The following is a 15,127-nucleotide window of genomic DNA, read 5'->3' on the forward strand; positions in this document are numbered from 1 at the left end:
GTTTGTTTTTTATCTATTATTTGTCTGAAAAGTATCATGTTATAAAACGATTACAGTACAGTACTATATAGCCAATTGTGTTGGTTGTGTACCTAGGCTAACTTTGTTGGACTTACGAACATACCCTTGGAATGGAACTCGTTCGTATGTAGGGGACTTAACTGTAATTAAAAGTTCTTCGCAAATATGTTTTTCTGAGCTTACACAATGTTGCATTAAGGCATGGATCAGCGATCACTAGAGGGGAGTTCAGAAAACCAGGGAGACAAAGGACGAGGCTTCTTGTTGGTGACACAGGTTGCTCCCAGAACCTTCTTTCGGGATCCATTTTTCTCTTCTTTCTTTCTTTCTTTTTTTTGTGGGGGGGGAGGCGGGCAGTGGGCCGCACCGTGCAGCTTGCAGGATCTTAGTTCCTTGACCAGGAGTCGAACCCGGGCCCTCTGCAGTGAAAGCACCAAGTCCTAACCACTGGACCGCCAGGGGAGTCCCAGGGATCCATTTTTCTTCCTGTGGCGTCACCAGCTCCTGCAACACCCACCCCTCTCTCTGCTGCGGGTGCCGTCACCGCTCTGCCCACACTGGGGTCTCTTCCCCCAGCCCTGAGAGCTCATTCTCTGTCCTCTGCCTGCTTTGCTGCTGATAGCTAGAAGATTCCAGGCCAACCATTTTGTAGAAGGAGGTCCCTAGTCCAGGTTTGCTTGATGTTCCCTTTTGATTAAATTCAGGTTATGCATTTTTGAGAGGAAATCTCAGTTTCATTTCTTCACATGAAAACATTGAATCCATTTGGAATTAATTTGGGTATAAATGATATATTTTTTCTCACTTACATGAAACACCTCCTTTAACGTATAGCAAATATTTAATTGCATATCTTTTATCTTTCTGCTCTTCAAAGCCAGTGTTGCACTGTTTTAATTACCATGGCTTCATAATATGCGCCCCAAACATGGTAATGAGCAAATTCCCCCTAATTATGCTCCTTTTCTCAAAAACTTCCTGGCCCTTCTCGCCCATTAAATCTTCCAGGTGCAACGTAGAATCGTGTTATCAAGCTCCTTAAAAAGTAGCTTCGTGATTTAGGTTGTCTTAAACTTTGAAATCACTGTGGGCAAAACTGGCAATTTTAATACTAAATCTTTCCATAGAGGAGCAGTGTCTGTGTATCATTCAAGCTTTCTGTGACTCAGCAAAGCTTTGTACTCTTCTTCATGAAGCTCCTGCCCTTTTCTTGTTGGGCTGGTGACTATTTTTGAGATTCCTGTGAATGGACTCTTGTATCTCTTTTTCATTGCCTTTTCTGGATGATTACAGTAGCTGACAGGATAACACAGAGATTAAGTTCAGAGTCTCTAGAGACGATTACTTGGGTTTGAATCCTGGGTCACTCACTCGTATATCTTGTCGTATGAGGCAAGTCATGTGACCACTCTTTGCCTCAGTTTCCGCATCTGTGAAATGGAGAGGTTGATGGTATCTACCTCCCAGGGCTGTTCTGAGGATGGACCACAGAAGGATGCCTGGCACATGTTTAGTGATAACCACTGCGATTTCCTCACAGGCTCCTTACTGACCCCTGGGGCCTTCCTTGGAGATATGGCAGTGAGTGGAAGTCAATCCCTCCTTCACATCCCCTTGCAGGCAGCGGTGACCCTGGGCAGAGAGCTTTACTTAGGTCACTGAGAGTAACCCTATTGTCATGGGAACAGCTAGTGTGGTCTCCTCTCAGGCATTTCCATGTATCTCTGCCCCCATTTTCCTCTCTCCCCCACCAGTGTCCTCCAAGTCTCAATCTGTGCCCACCCCTGATGGTGACTCTGACCCTGAGCTTCCTTCACTCACCACTTCTTAACTCGATGCCCACAGGTGGGGTTCTGGTCGTCCTGGCTCATGGTCATTTCCAGGTGCAGGGATCTGATTGGCCTCGTCCATTTTTCCAAGCTAGCCCATGGCCAAGCTGTCCTCGGGACAGAAGCCAATCAACCTGGGGAGGTGGAGGGGGGGATCTGATTTTACAAAGTTGTCTGTGATGGGGGCGATTCCTCAAAGAAGGGGATATTGGCCACAGTAGGCATATCCAGTACCCACAGGGGTGGGCACTTCAGATGTGGTTGGCACGACCCAACAGTCCACAAGCAAAGATTAAATATGCATCCAGGAACCACCAGCAAAGGTGCCTGTGGAATAGACATTATTAGTCCTCTTTTACAGGTGGGAAAAGTGTGGCTCTGAGGGCTTAAGGGATTTGCCAGGGTCACCGAGCCAGCCTTTGATGGAGGGGTCAACAAACATGGACCTTCAGCCTCTGGGCTCCTCCCACCCCCAGCTCTCCCTCCCCCAACTCCACATCTCAGATGAGCTGCACCTCGGCTTCCTTCCAGAGGAGTTCAAGGCAGGGTTAGTGGAGCCAGCCCGAGTCTTAGCTGATACGTCAGTTTGGGAAAAATGGAAGTGAATGGGAATGATGTGACGGGGGGAAAACATGGTTATCCAAATGGAAGAGGTGGTCAAAGCAAAGCCGCAGAGGTGGGAGAAAACGAAGGGTATGGACTGATGGCCAGTAACCGACTAGCAGATACTCTGGGGTCACTTGGGAGGCTCAAGCAGTAGGGCCAGTTGAGGACAGCGGTGGGAGCAGACATCACTTGGCTTCCAGGCTGAAAGGTGTGTCTTGCTGTCCCCCGTCACCTTCACCCTCTCCCCGCTCACCACTATGAGAAGCTGCCAGACACTGTGCTGGCTGCAGCCAGTGCCAGTCTCAGGCTAGAGGAGAGGACTTTGACCACTCCTCACACCCCGGCCCACAGAGCCACTGCCCATTGGCCGCAGGCGCAGACCCAGCCCTGGCTGAAATCTCAACCTCCAGGTCGGTGGGTCCCACCCTGTCTCCTGCGGGGCTTTGGGTCACTGCAGGATGGGGACGGTAGGGGGAGGCCCTAGAGAGGAGAGTCAGGACAGTAGTGGACTGGGGGTACCTCCAGGCTCCCCCATGCAGGCTGTGCCCTTGTCCTGTTTTATTATCTAGAACGTTATGTGGAATTCCACTGCAAAGAAAGGATTTCAGTGTCCATTTAAAAACACGGTAGGGCCTTCCCCGGCGGTCCAGTGGTTAAGACGCCGCGCTCCCACTGCAGGGGGCGCGGGTTCAATCCCTGGTCGGGGAGCTAGGATCCCACATCCCTCATGCCGTGTGGCACGGCCAAAAAAATAAAAATAAAAATAAAAAAAATAAAAACATGGTATACATTCCCCTCTCCCCATCCTCTTTGCTGAATTAACTCCTACTTGCCCTTCAAGCTTTCCCTAAAACCCCTACACAAAGAAGTTTTTCCTTTTCATTCTCTTAAAATAATCATACTTGTCTTTTGTGGAAGTCATCACAGTTTGTGATCATATATTTATTTTTAAGAGACAAGTTGTTTATCGTCTATCTTCTTTATCAGACCCGACTGGCTAAGTCAAAACCTGGCTCCATCAGTTTCTAAATGAGTAGCATTGGAATGTTCTTTAATACTTCTGTGCCTCAGTTTCCATATCTGTAAGAAGGGGCTAATAAAAGTCCCTGCCTCACAAGCTTGTTGCAAAAATACAATGAGATAATCAGTGAATGAGCAAGGCACAGGGTGAATTCTTAATAGAAGTTAAAAATTATAACCAACGTTATGACCTCCATCACCACCTCCATCGTCATCCCACCACCACCAGCTCCATCGTCATCCCACCACCACCAGCTCCATCGTCATCCCACCACCACCAGCTCCATCGTCATCCCACCACCACCAGCTCCATCGTCATCCCACCACCACCAGCTCCATCGTCAGCATCAGCGTCGTCCTCTTCATCCTTAGGGCCAGGACTGTGTCTTTCTTGTTCACCACTGTATCCTTGCTGCCTTAGCACATAATAAGACTCAGAAAATGCTTATTAAATGAATAAATGCTTCTCTGCAAACACAACTGTTCTCCTTCTGAGGAGGCATTTCCTTTGAGCCTGTAAGTTAATCCTTCTTATTTTTCAAGTGGAAAAACAAAACGTTTCCCCAGGTGAAAACACTTAAACGGAGCCTGTGACAGAATCCCAACATGTTGCGTGTTCTTGGAGATATTTTGCTGGGATATTTTATGGGGAATATTTTCAGGCTGTGTGGAAGTGTAATTTTCCTTGTGAAATGTCTAGGTTTCTTTTCTCAGTCATTTTTCATGTGCTTGTCACTTTCCCAGACTAATTGGTAGGCTCCTTTCCCCCAGCTGTCTACACAGGCTCTCGCTCATCTGACCTGTCCACTGCTCAGTGCAGCCCACTTGGGGTGTCAGAGAAAGCACCCAGGAAAGGAACCAGGAGATAAGAGTTCTGTGGGGCTTCGGGAAGGCCACTGCCTTTCCCTGGCCTCAGTTTTCCCATGTGGAATATGAAAAGTTTTGACTAGATGTTTGCTAATAGAGTTCCAAATTCTAAAGGAAGCCACTGGCTCAAAGTTGGGCAATTCCCAGTTCTGGGAAGGTCTTTGCCTTTGTGCTGTTTAGCCTTATGCACTCCCATCATTGCTGGGGCTCAGGGGCCCACAATACTTCAAATCCTCGGAGTACGGTAACTGGTAAGACAGCTCTGCTTTTGGAGTGAATGCAAAGCCCAAGGCCATAAGTCTGTGCACAGACCGAGTTTTCCTTGTGGATCTTGGTCACAGCACTTCGAGGGAGAACAGGGACCTGTAATTCAGTTCTTCTGCACTGAAGGGTTGATGGTCAACCACTCAGCACTGGGAGGAAAGCCAGCCTTCAACAGGGGTCCCAGGCTCCCACTTTTCTGGACGGTCTCTGGAGGACTACCACGAAATGCATTTGTGGGTCTTGGAGCCCAGGATGACTGTTGGAAGCAGAGGTAGCCCACGAATGATGCCCTTGAGATCACTGTGAGAGGAAGGGGAGACTCCCAGGGTTCCAGCTCAACCTGCAAAGGCAGGCCTTTATTTTTGGCAGTGAGGGACAATTTTAGGCATGATATCAAGGGTACCACTCATAATGGCCTCTTACCCAGTCTTCAGGGGATTTCCCTCTACGTTTCTTAAAGGAGTGGGCAAAAAAAAAAAAAAAAAACCCAGCAAGGATTAAGTCAAATAGGAGTGGTTGCAGTGGAAAATGTGCAGACGTGGCAGCCAGAGAGTCCTGGATGTGAATCTCAGCTCCACCACTTCTTGAGTCAGGTCCCATCTGGAGCCGCAGGGAAGAGAAGAAAGGGGGCCATTCTATCCTTGAAGAGTGGTCGTAAGGCTCAAAATAAATCTTGCATGTAAAAATGCCCAGCACATGATAGAAACTCTGGACATTTTAAAACTCTACCAAACATGTCTACCCTGTATAGAAAACTTCTTAAAAAATTGTAGCAGAAGGGAAGAATGCCCTGGCCCCTGGCATCATGGGAGAAGCAGACAGATCACAAGGAACAATAATGTTGGTGTAGGTACAGTGGACAGAATGGTGACCCCCAAAAAGCATATGTCCACATCCTAATCTCCAGAACCTGTGAAGGTGACCTTATTTGGAAAAAGAATCTTTGTAGGTGTGATTAAGTTAAGGATCTTGAGATGAAGACATCCTCCTGGATAATCTGGATGAGCCCTAAGTCCAATGACAAGTGACTTTATAAGAGAAAGGCAGGATGAGATTTGAGACAGACAGAAGAAAAGGCAACGTGACCATGGAAGCGATGCAGCCACAAGCCAAGGAATGTCGACAGTCACCAGAAGGTAGAGGAGGCAAAGAACGACCCTCCCCTAGAACCTCCAGAGGGAACGCTACCCTGTCAACAGCTTAATTTTGGACTTCTGGCTGAACTGTGAAAGGACAAATTTCTCTTGTTTTAAAGCCACCCAGCTGATGGTTATTTGTTACAGCAGCCACAGGAAACTAATACAGTGACCAAGCTTCTGCCATCAGAAAATAGAAACAGCAGCCTAAGCTGACCCTTGATTAGAGTTAGAAGAGGCTCATAACAGCTGCCAAGGCAGAATGGCAGAGCTGTTCCTCCAGATGTGTTCTGGTTTTGACCTCCCAGTATCCATATCCCCCTTCTCCTGTGTCTGTACTATGTCTTCTTTGGGGTATTCTCTTTACTCCATTGTGCCAGCCTATAAATCAAGGCTGCTTGTAGTTCCCTACCAAGAAGAGAGCATGTAGTCCAAGGCTGGTCAACTGAACTCTCTCCCCCAAGACATAGAATCGTGAGTGGAAAACATTTCAAAGGCTGTGCCACACATGATTGTTCAATTCCAGCACCCTGAACTCCTAGTGCTGCCTTTTTCTGAGCCAATTCTCCAGCCTTCCATCAACTCAGTGAGCTCTTCCCTATAGCTTTCCAATCAATTTCTTTGTTGCCTGGGTCAGTCACTGTTGCTTGCAACCAAACAATGCAACTGCTAACGGGGAGGCGACAGCTCACCAAGAGAAAAGAGAGACTCAGGAGATGAGGGGAGTGACCCACCCTCTAGACTAGGTCTTCCCAAGTATGGATGGAAAATTCAGGGAGACTTGGGCCACCTTAGAGTTTTATGTTACTTGTTGGTCCTTCTTTCAATTGAATGCCCTTCTCCATAGTCCCTGCTCATATAAGGCTGCAGCCGTGGCTTGTGGACCTTTAGCTCTGCAGTGCCTGGTGCACAGTAAGCATCATTGAAATGTAGCAACTGACTTATTGCACACAGAGTTTGGAATCTATTATTCTCAGTGAGTTCCCAGTCTAGCCAAAGCTGGCCATAGGGAAGGGTGAGAGACCATTCATGGAGGGCCTGAGAAGATCCTACAAGTCATAGAGGGGACTACCTACTCAGACTAATAGACCTTTATTCAACCTGTTAGAACAGAAGGGACCTTAGAATCCATTTAGTCCAAGGATCACAAACCCCTGGCTTGCAGGATGCCTAACCCATGCCTATGACAGACATTACTAATCAATGGCTGCACTTCCTCCCTCTGAACCCAGCCATAGACTCAGACTCCTTCCCCATTCAAGGCTCCATGCATTGCCTACTAATTGAGCTAATTTAGCCCAAATTCTGTTTACCTTCACAGATCTTGTCCAAACTCGTCATTTGACAAATGGAGCGACTAAGAAGAGAAAGGACATATTCCAAAGTCATTCAACATGTGAATGGGAGATGCAAGACACAAGTTCCCAGGATCCGAGCTCTGGGTGTTTCCCACCACCCCACGAGGGCTCTGGAATGGCTGCTTCCCTGTGAAGCATTCTTTGCCCTTACACTCTCCGGCACTCTCCATCCAACCAAACCCTAAAGATTGTAGTGTTTATTTTTGCGAACGCACAAGTCTGGTCTCTAAGGGATGAACATTAATAAAATATGTGCTCTAACTCTATGTAACAGGGAAAATATAGAATGCATTTTCTATTCCCATTGATCCTCAGGCCACTGGCAATCCACCAACAATTGATTTAGCCATTTGATTAGTTTGGGGGAGAAACATTATATTTTAATGGGGTATATATAATTCTAAGTTATTGCTTTGAAGTTGAACCAAATATTAAAATTACCTCTTTTTATGGATGCTGCACAGCTATGAAGCTTTATAATTGCAGCCCGAGCTTTTGTAAGTGATTTGAACTAAGGAGGCAATTTCTGCAAAGCTTATTGCATAGGCCTGGTGGCTGCCAGGCTAGCCAGCCCCTTGGACGAGCAAAAAGGTACAGATGACAATGCTGATGATCACACCTTGTGTTTCAGCCACATTTCACAGTAACAGACCTCCCTTCTGGGCTGCTTCCCTTCAAAACAGTTCCCAAATCCATCACTTCTCTCCAGCTCCTCTGCTAGCTCCTGAGTCCATCAGCACTTACCTGGATTTTTGCAGTAGTTTTTTTTTTTTTTAAGCAGGTTATCTCTCTTGACCCACGGCCATTCATTATCCTCACAGCAATCGGAGAGGTTACTTTAACAATGTAAATCAGATGGTGTCATACAATGATCAAGCCATTGCTTAAAATCTATCCATGGTCTCCCATGACCTAGAGCAGTGTTGGCAAATTACGGCTTGAGGTCAAATCGGGCCTTGTCTCTGTTCTTATAAATAAAGTTTTATTGGAACACGGCCCCACTCATTTGTTTGCATATTGAAGATGGCAACTTTTGTGCTACAACAGCAGAGTTGAGTAGGCCAGTAGGAGCAGCAGAGAGCTTATGGCTTATGAGGTCTAAAATCTTTACTCTATGACCTTTTACAGAAAAAAATGTGCTGACCTCTGACCTAGAGAACAAAATTTAAATTCCCTTCCCAAAGCCCACCAGACTCTCTGTGATCAGGCCCCGCCTACCCCAGGCCCCCTTTTTGGCACCACTCTCTCCTCTGCTCAACAACATTATTAGTTCTCCTGTTCTTCCAACACCCAAAGCTCGGTGCTGCCTCAGGGCCTTTGCCCTTGCTCTTCCCTCCACCTGAAATGCTCATTGACCTGATTATTACCCAGCTGACTCCTTCCCTTTACTCGGGTCTGATGAAAACGTCATATCTTCTGAGTGGCCTTTCTAACCCATCTAAACATGCTCTTCTAGGTCACTTTTTCACTAATCCTTCTCATCCATTTTCTTCATAGTGAAGGGAAGTATAGAACTGATCTTCCAAACCAGAAGACTTTTGAGTGTGAAGGGGGTACTCCTAGTAATTGTGCGGAGACAGTCGATATAATCAGGAGACACATGGTCACTCTGTCCACAGCACCCCATAGATATTTGGTCATTGTCTTTCTCCCCCACTCAGTGGGAGCCCCTGAGAGCAGAGGGGGACGCTGGTGCCTGGAATAGCCCCGGGCACTTCGTGCACAGGCGCTCTCTGAATCCTCACGGCAGCTCTGTCGAGAAGGTTCTGTGGCCATCCCATACTGCTCCCCAGTAACTGAATCCAGAGTCTGGCTAGAGGCTGGCAGTGCTGCTTCTGGTCTTGGCACTCTCAGCCACTCCACTGACCTCTTACACACCCATTACCTCAATTGACCCTGGCGTATCAAGAGTAGGGGCCAGTGGGTAACAGCAGATCCATTTTACAGATGAGACAACTGAGGCTTGGCACGGTGAAAAGGCTTCCTGAAGCGGCTTGAGCCTTGTCTTCAGACTATGGCTTCTAGTTCTTCAATGAGCCCACTGCCTCTCTCTGAGCTTTCTGGTTCCTTCCTTCCACCTTGACTGTCCACAGTTCCTACTGGTATCAGTGACCTTCTGGAGAGAGGATGGGGAGCCTTGACAAGGGACCTGCTGAAGCAGGCTAGAGCCACAAGGAGCCAGGGTGCAAACAGGTTTGCTCCTTACAGCAGCAAACTTGCACTGAGCAGAGCATCTACAGTGCGCCCAGAGCCTGGAACAGGCCTCTCTGCCTACTTTAAGGCTGTGAGTGTCTGACCAGGTCCCACCAGACAGTCCTAAAGTGTTACAGCCCTCCCAGGCCCTGGGAGACTCTGGTTGCAGTTTAGCCCAACAGGCCCCAACCTGCAGGGTAGGGGTGGGGGGCAGGACGGCAGGGGTGCTCAGGAGGGAGAAGCAGGCCGTGGTTGCTCATCACCACCCAGGGCTGGCTGCATGCCAGGCATCGCACTCAGGACTCAACGGCCCTGTGAGAGAAGCACTATTGTTATCTCTGTTTTACAGGTAAAGAAACTGAGGCTCAGAGATGGTACGTGGCTTGCCTGAGGTCACACAGCCAGTGACTAGAAAAGCTAGTACACCCTCCCATGCCTTTGTTGTGAGCCATTTCATGGGATTATCCAAAAGGAGAAAGAGAACTGGCTAGGGATGGGGAGAGACAAGCTGATGGGACAGAGAATCGATGGCTTTCCTTTTCATGCCATCTTTGTGGGTTCTTTGAAGACATGGGGGCGGGTGTAGTTTACCCAAGAGGCTGATTTTTTTATGGTTCCGAGGTCAGAGTATTCCCTGAAGATGGGGTATGGCAAACACGGGGTTCGTAAGGGAGGGGAGAGCTCCCCACTTGCTTTCCTGCCTGGGTCACTTGTTCCAGGGCCCCGTCAGGAGCCGGTCTGCAGTTGCCTCACTGCCGAGGGTGAGGGCCTGGGATCCGGCTGCTGGGTCCTCTGGGGCTTCTGTCCACCCTGCCCTGTGGCCCGGCTCCCGGCACCATCCAAATTTTGAACGGAACCTTGGATATTCACGTCTCATCATGGGGGCCTCTCCCCAACTAGACTGTCAGCTCCATGTGGGCAAAGACAGGGAGGGTCCCATCAGTTCATCACCCCGAGTGCCTTCCACAGCGCTGGCATCATTGGTGTTCAGGACATGCGGTGGCTTTTGAGGACAAAAATAATTCTGGCCCCCCAGACACACACCCCCATCACAGGCACGTGCACGTACGTGGTTCCGTGTGACGCACACAAACTACCTGGAGAGAAGGATTTCTTTGCCACCCCCGGCTGTCCTGCATCCAAGACACCATGAGCTGACCTGGCAACTAACTTCCACTCCCGCCCTTGGTCCAGGAACTGGGCTTCCATACCCTCCTCGGGCACCCCATGTCACCTCCTAGCTTCTGGATGTCATGATTTACCGCAGCGGGGATCCCTAGCGGGAAAGAGAATCTTCTTGTTACCTCTCTCACCCGGCGAGGCCTCTCAGAAGCTGGGATGGCGAGGAAGCCCAGCCCACTTCCTGCCTTGCTGAGCCTCTTGCAAACATACCACCACACCCCCTCCCCGGCTCCCCTCCATCAAGGCATCTCTGCGGCCCGGCCCTAACAGGACGGCTTTCATCCTCATTCAGATACATATTGTATTGGCCGAGAAACATCAAAGGGGCCATGTTGTTACATATTCTATTTCTGAGGGGAGAAAAGTAGCCCCTTGCTTTATTAACGTGGCAAATGTTGACTCTTGTAATGAAAAATGCACAAACGCTGGGCAATTTTTGATGAATAGGTAATAGAGAGGAGGGCCCCGAATGGAGAGAATTAATTTCCTTTCAGTGCCTCCATCACAAGGCTGTGGAGTCCCTGTGTGAGGTCACCCTGACCTCCAGACACGCCCACATGGGCCTTGGGACCCAGGACCCGAGACGTGGGCCCAGTCAGGGAAGTCTAGGCATGAGTGACTGTTAAGAGGGTTCCAGCAAAGGCCTCTTGACACCAGGGCAATGATATTTATTAATAACTGCAATAGTCAGATCATTAACTCAAGAACTAACTGAAGTGTGCTCAGCCCTTTACTGCCATCATCCCAGAAGAACCCTATGAGCTAGGGGTAACTAGCCTCATTTTCCATGAATGGAAACTCGGATCAGAATCACTTTAATAAGTTGCCCCAGGATGAACCACCAGATTTTGAGTCTGGAACCCCGTCCTGGGAAGATGAGCTGAATCGAAGTTTGCAAGCTTAAGATGTCATTTAGCTGCGCAGATGCTATGAGGAAGGGAAGTCATTGTGGTGGTTTTTCTTTCTTCCTTATCTCTGGGTCTAACATAGTACTCAGCACCCAGGACCCAGCAATATGTGCTTGTTGGCCCTAGAAGACTGATCTTGTCCCTGACTGAACCCATCTCCTATGACCTGTGTCTACTCAGTGGTAGTGGTTTGGCAACTCAGGGGTGTCAAGGATCTTGGTCAGCGGCATAGGATTCTCTTGGTCTTTTTCTCGTGGTTGCAAGTTGGCTGCAGCAGCCCCAGCCATCACATCTTCACACTACAGTGTATGGCGCAAGATGGGAGGGGCCAGAGAATATCAAAGAGGTAACTACTGGGATGCCTTCCTTGTTTGGTAAGGTGAGAAAACATTTTTCCTCAAAACCTCCCAGGGGACATTTAGATATAAGTATGTATTCAACATTTTCATATTTGATAATGATAATTTGAAGAAAGCTACAGGGTGGTGCAGTAGAGCAGGCAACTCACAGTGTCTGCCTCGAAGCCTCCACAGGGACCTCTGTGGACCACTGAGGACACCAGTTCAATGACTTCACATCCGGCAAGACTGACCTGGCCACCGGAAGACACAGGGCAGGATTCCAAAGTGATGAGCTCAAGTACCCCACCTGCCCAGGGCAGTGGTGCTTGAAAGAGAAATGAATGTGATCTATAGAAAATAGAGAAAGGTACCTTCTCTGTCTACCAAACAATTTCTTGTACTTTTGAAAGCCAAGGAGGCATTCCCATGGGATATGTGATAACCAGGAAATGAGGAAGGGAGAGACAGGATGACCAGAATCACAGATTTAGGAGGGGATGGGGCAAGTTCAAGCCTGCTGCTGCTGATAATGATGGTAATAATATTACTAATTACCATTTACAGGGCATCTACCACCAGGCCCTGCGTTGGGTACTTTATGTCCATTTTCTCATTACAATAATGTGAAACGTATTATCCCAATTTATAGATGAGGCACCTGAGTCTCAGAGCTCATAGGTTGCCCAAGGTCACACAGCTGGTGAGAGGAAAAGCCATGGTAAATCCCCTGATGAGTCGGTCTTAGAAGCCTGGCGTGATTGGAGTGGGGTCAGGATGGGGCCGGTGGTCTTCAGGCCCAGGACACGCCACAGCAGCTGACCCCGCAGACAGGCCCCTCTCTGGAGCCACCCCACCTCTCCCTCCCCAGCCTCCCTGATGCTTCCAGGATCCAAGCCCCTGGGGTTCCCAGCCCTCCCAGCCGTAGCCACCTTTCTTGCCCCCTTTGGAGGCAAGAATCATTCCTGACTCAGGACTCAGGATGGGACTTGGTTTCCTAGACAAGGTGAACCTGGGTCTCTACGGAGGTCCCTGGGCCTCAACTGCTGGGCCCAGAGCCTCAGACAAGCTCACCAGCATGCTACCTTTCCAGAAGCCTATGCAAGCTGATCTAGGAAAAAGTATTCCATGGCCAGAGAAGTTTGGAAACATCATGATTGGCCCTCTTGGGGTCACATCAGTGTGTGCCAAGCAAACCTTCTTGACAGGGTTTATCCCAGCATTTCCCAAGCTCATTTGGGCCCAGAATCCTTTATCACATAGAACAGGAGCTGTGAATAGAACTGGCATTGAGGGAACACGCTGGGAACCTGCTGGTGAGGCAAGAGGGCCCAAGCTAAGCATCTGGAGACCAGGCTCTGCCTTTGCCTCTATCCAGATACGTGACCTTGGTGAACCCCATTGCCTCTCTGTGCCTCAGTTTCCCTCCAAAAAATAAGAGCCTTAGACTAGATCAGCATTTCCCATAGTAACACTTCCCTGGTAGCATGAGCGTGATTGTTTTAGGAGGTTTGTGGACAACATTTTGAATAGGCATAGATCTACTTTAATGTGTATTTGGAAAAAATAGAGCAGCACATTAGATCCGTGACTTCACAGATATATAAAATTTTATTTAAAAATAAAGGTATTCAGGGACTTCCCTGGTGGTCCAGTGGCTGAGGCTCCGTGCTCCCAATACAGGGGACCCGGGTTCGATCCCTGATCAGGGAACTAGATCCAACATACCACAACTAAGAGTTCGCAGGCTGCAACTAAAAGATCCCGCACGTGGCAACAAAGATCCTGCATGCCGCAACTAAGGCCCGGTGCAGCCAAACAAATAAATAAATATTAAAAACAAAAACAGAAAACAAACAAAAAAACGTTTAAAAAAAAAAGGTATTCAAGTAAAAACATGGGGTCTATTAAGGAAAAAGCCATCAAAGTAAGGAACAAAGTCACATGGACGTGACAGAAACCCTCAGGATATTGTACAAATGATTCAGTCTGGGGACGACGCTGCCCCCGACAATCTCTGAAATTCTCTTCACGCCTGTGAACGTTCACTAACAGATGTGCTTGCAAACCTTGGCAGGTTTCAGCTTTGCTGAGCGTGACAGCCTCTCTTGATCTCGCCCTGGAAGCTGTTCCCAGCAGCCTCTTTAGCAAGGGCCAGGGGTCAGTGGGAGAGGCCTGGTCAGTGGAGGACCACTGACATCTGCTTGGCCACTTCCTTGCCCTCACTTCCGCATCTGCAAAGTGCAAACGATCATAACCTTCTCTCCTGGGGCTACTGCAAGGTACGCAGGAGATCATAAGCATCAGTGTTTTGTAAACTGTGAAGGGTGGTGCACACACAAAGGCTTAATTAACGTAGTTCCTTTCTGCATTTAAGACTTCCTGGGCCAGCACTGTCGCTCTGAGGCTGGAGTTCTGGGTGCACGTCTCCATCCATGGGATAGGCTTGTTCCCATGCTTCACTGGGGCAAAGACCTTGGGCCAGTGCTCAGGAAAGCTCACCTTTAGGCCCTCTTGCACCTCCTTTTGGGGCCTGATCCTGCACAAGGAGATAATCCGTATGTTCAATCTTATCGTGAGTAGGCTCTATGTTGTTTTTTCTTCCCACAAAGCAGTAGTTGATAAGATGGGCCAGGAGCTGGCAACTCATCCTCCCCAGTGCATTCCCAACTTGTGGTGATCGTGATGCCTGGGGTGGGGAGAGATGCCTGGGAAGGAAGCAAGGGAAGGCTGAAGGAAGTAGGGATCGCTTTCAAATAATAATAACAATCATATTTAATATTTATTGACTATATACCATATGTGAAGTACTTTATGCTATTATTTCATTAAATTCTTACAGTAGCTCTGCATTTGCCCATTTTATAGATGAAGAAATGAGGGCCTTGGTAGATAAAAGAATTTTCCAAAGACTGCACAGCAAGTAGTTTTCTGAGTCAGCTATTGCTGCATAGCAAACAACCACAGTGATCTGAGGCTTGGCTCCAGTTTGGCTGATCTAGGCTGGGCTCAGCTGGGCTTGGATCTGGGTTTGGTTCAGGCCTGCTCTATGTGTTTCTCCTAGCAGGCCACTGGGCTCCCCAGCATATGTTCCCAGGGCAACGACAGGACGATGAGAAGACAAGTTTGCAAGCACATTTCAAGCCTCTGCTTGCATCACAGCTGGTCAACCCCTCATTGGCCAAAGCAAGTTATATGGCTCAGCCAACATCAAAGGCAAGTACCTTCTGACCGTCGAGGTAGAGGAAGAAGTAAATACTTGCTGATCAAAGATCTCATCTACCACAGTGATAGAGCCAGGGTTCAAATCATGATTTTAGTCACGCCATCACCGGGTATCTACTGCCAAATCCTAGCCTCCAGGCAGTTGTCGTGGCTTCAGAGACAGGCCATGCTTTCAGCCCC

Source organism: Balaenoptera physalus (assembly GCF_965194825.1).
Source record: "Balaenoptera physalus genome assembly, chromosome: 19".
Taxonomy (NCBI): Eukaryota; Metazoa; Chordata; class Mammalia; order Artiodactyla; family Balaenopteridae; genus Balaenoptera; species Balaenoptera physalus.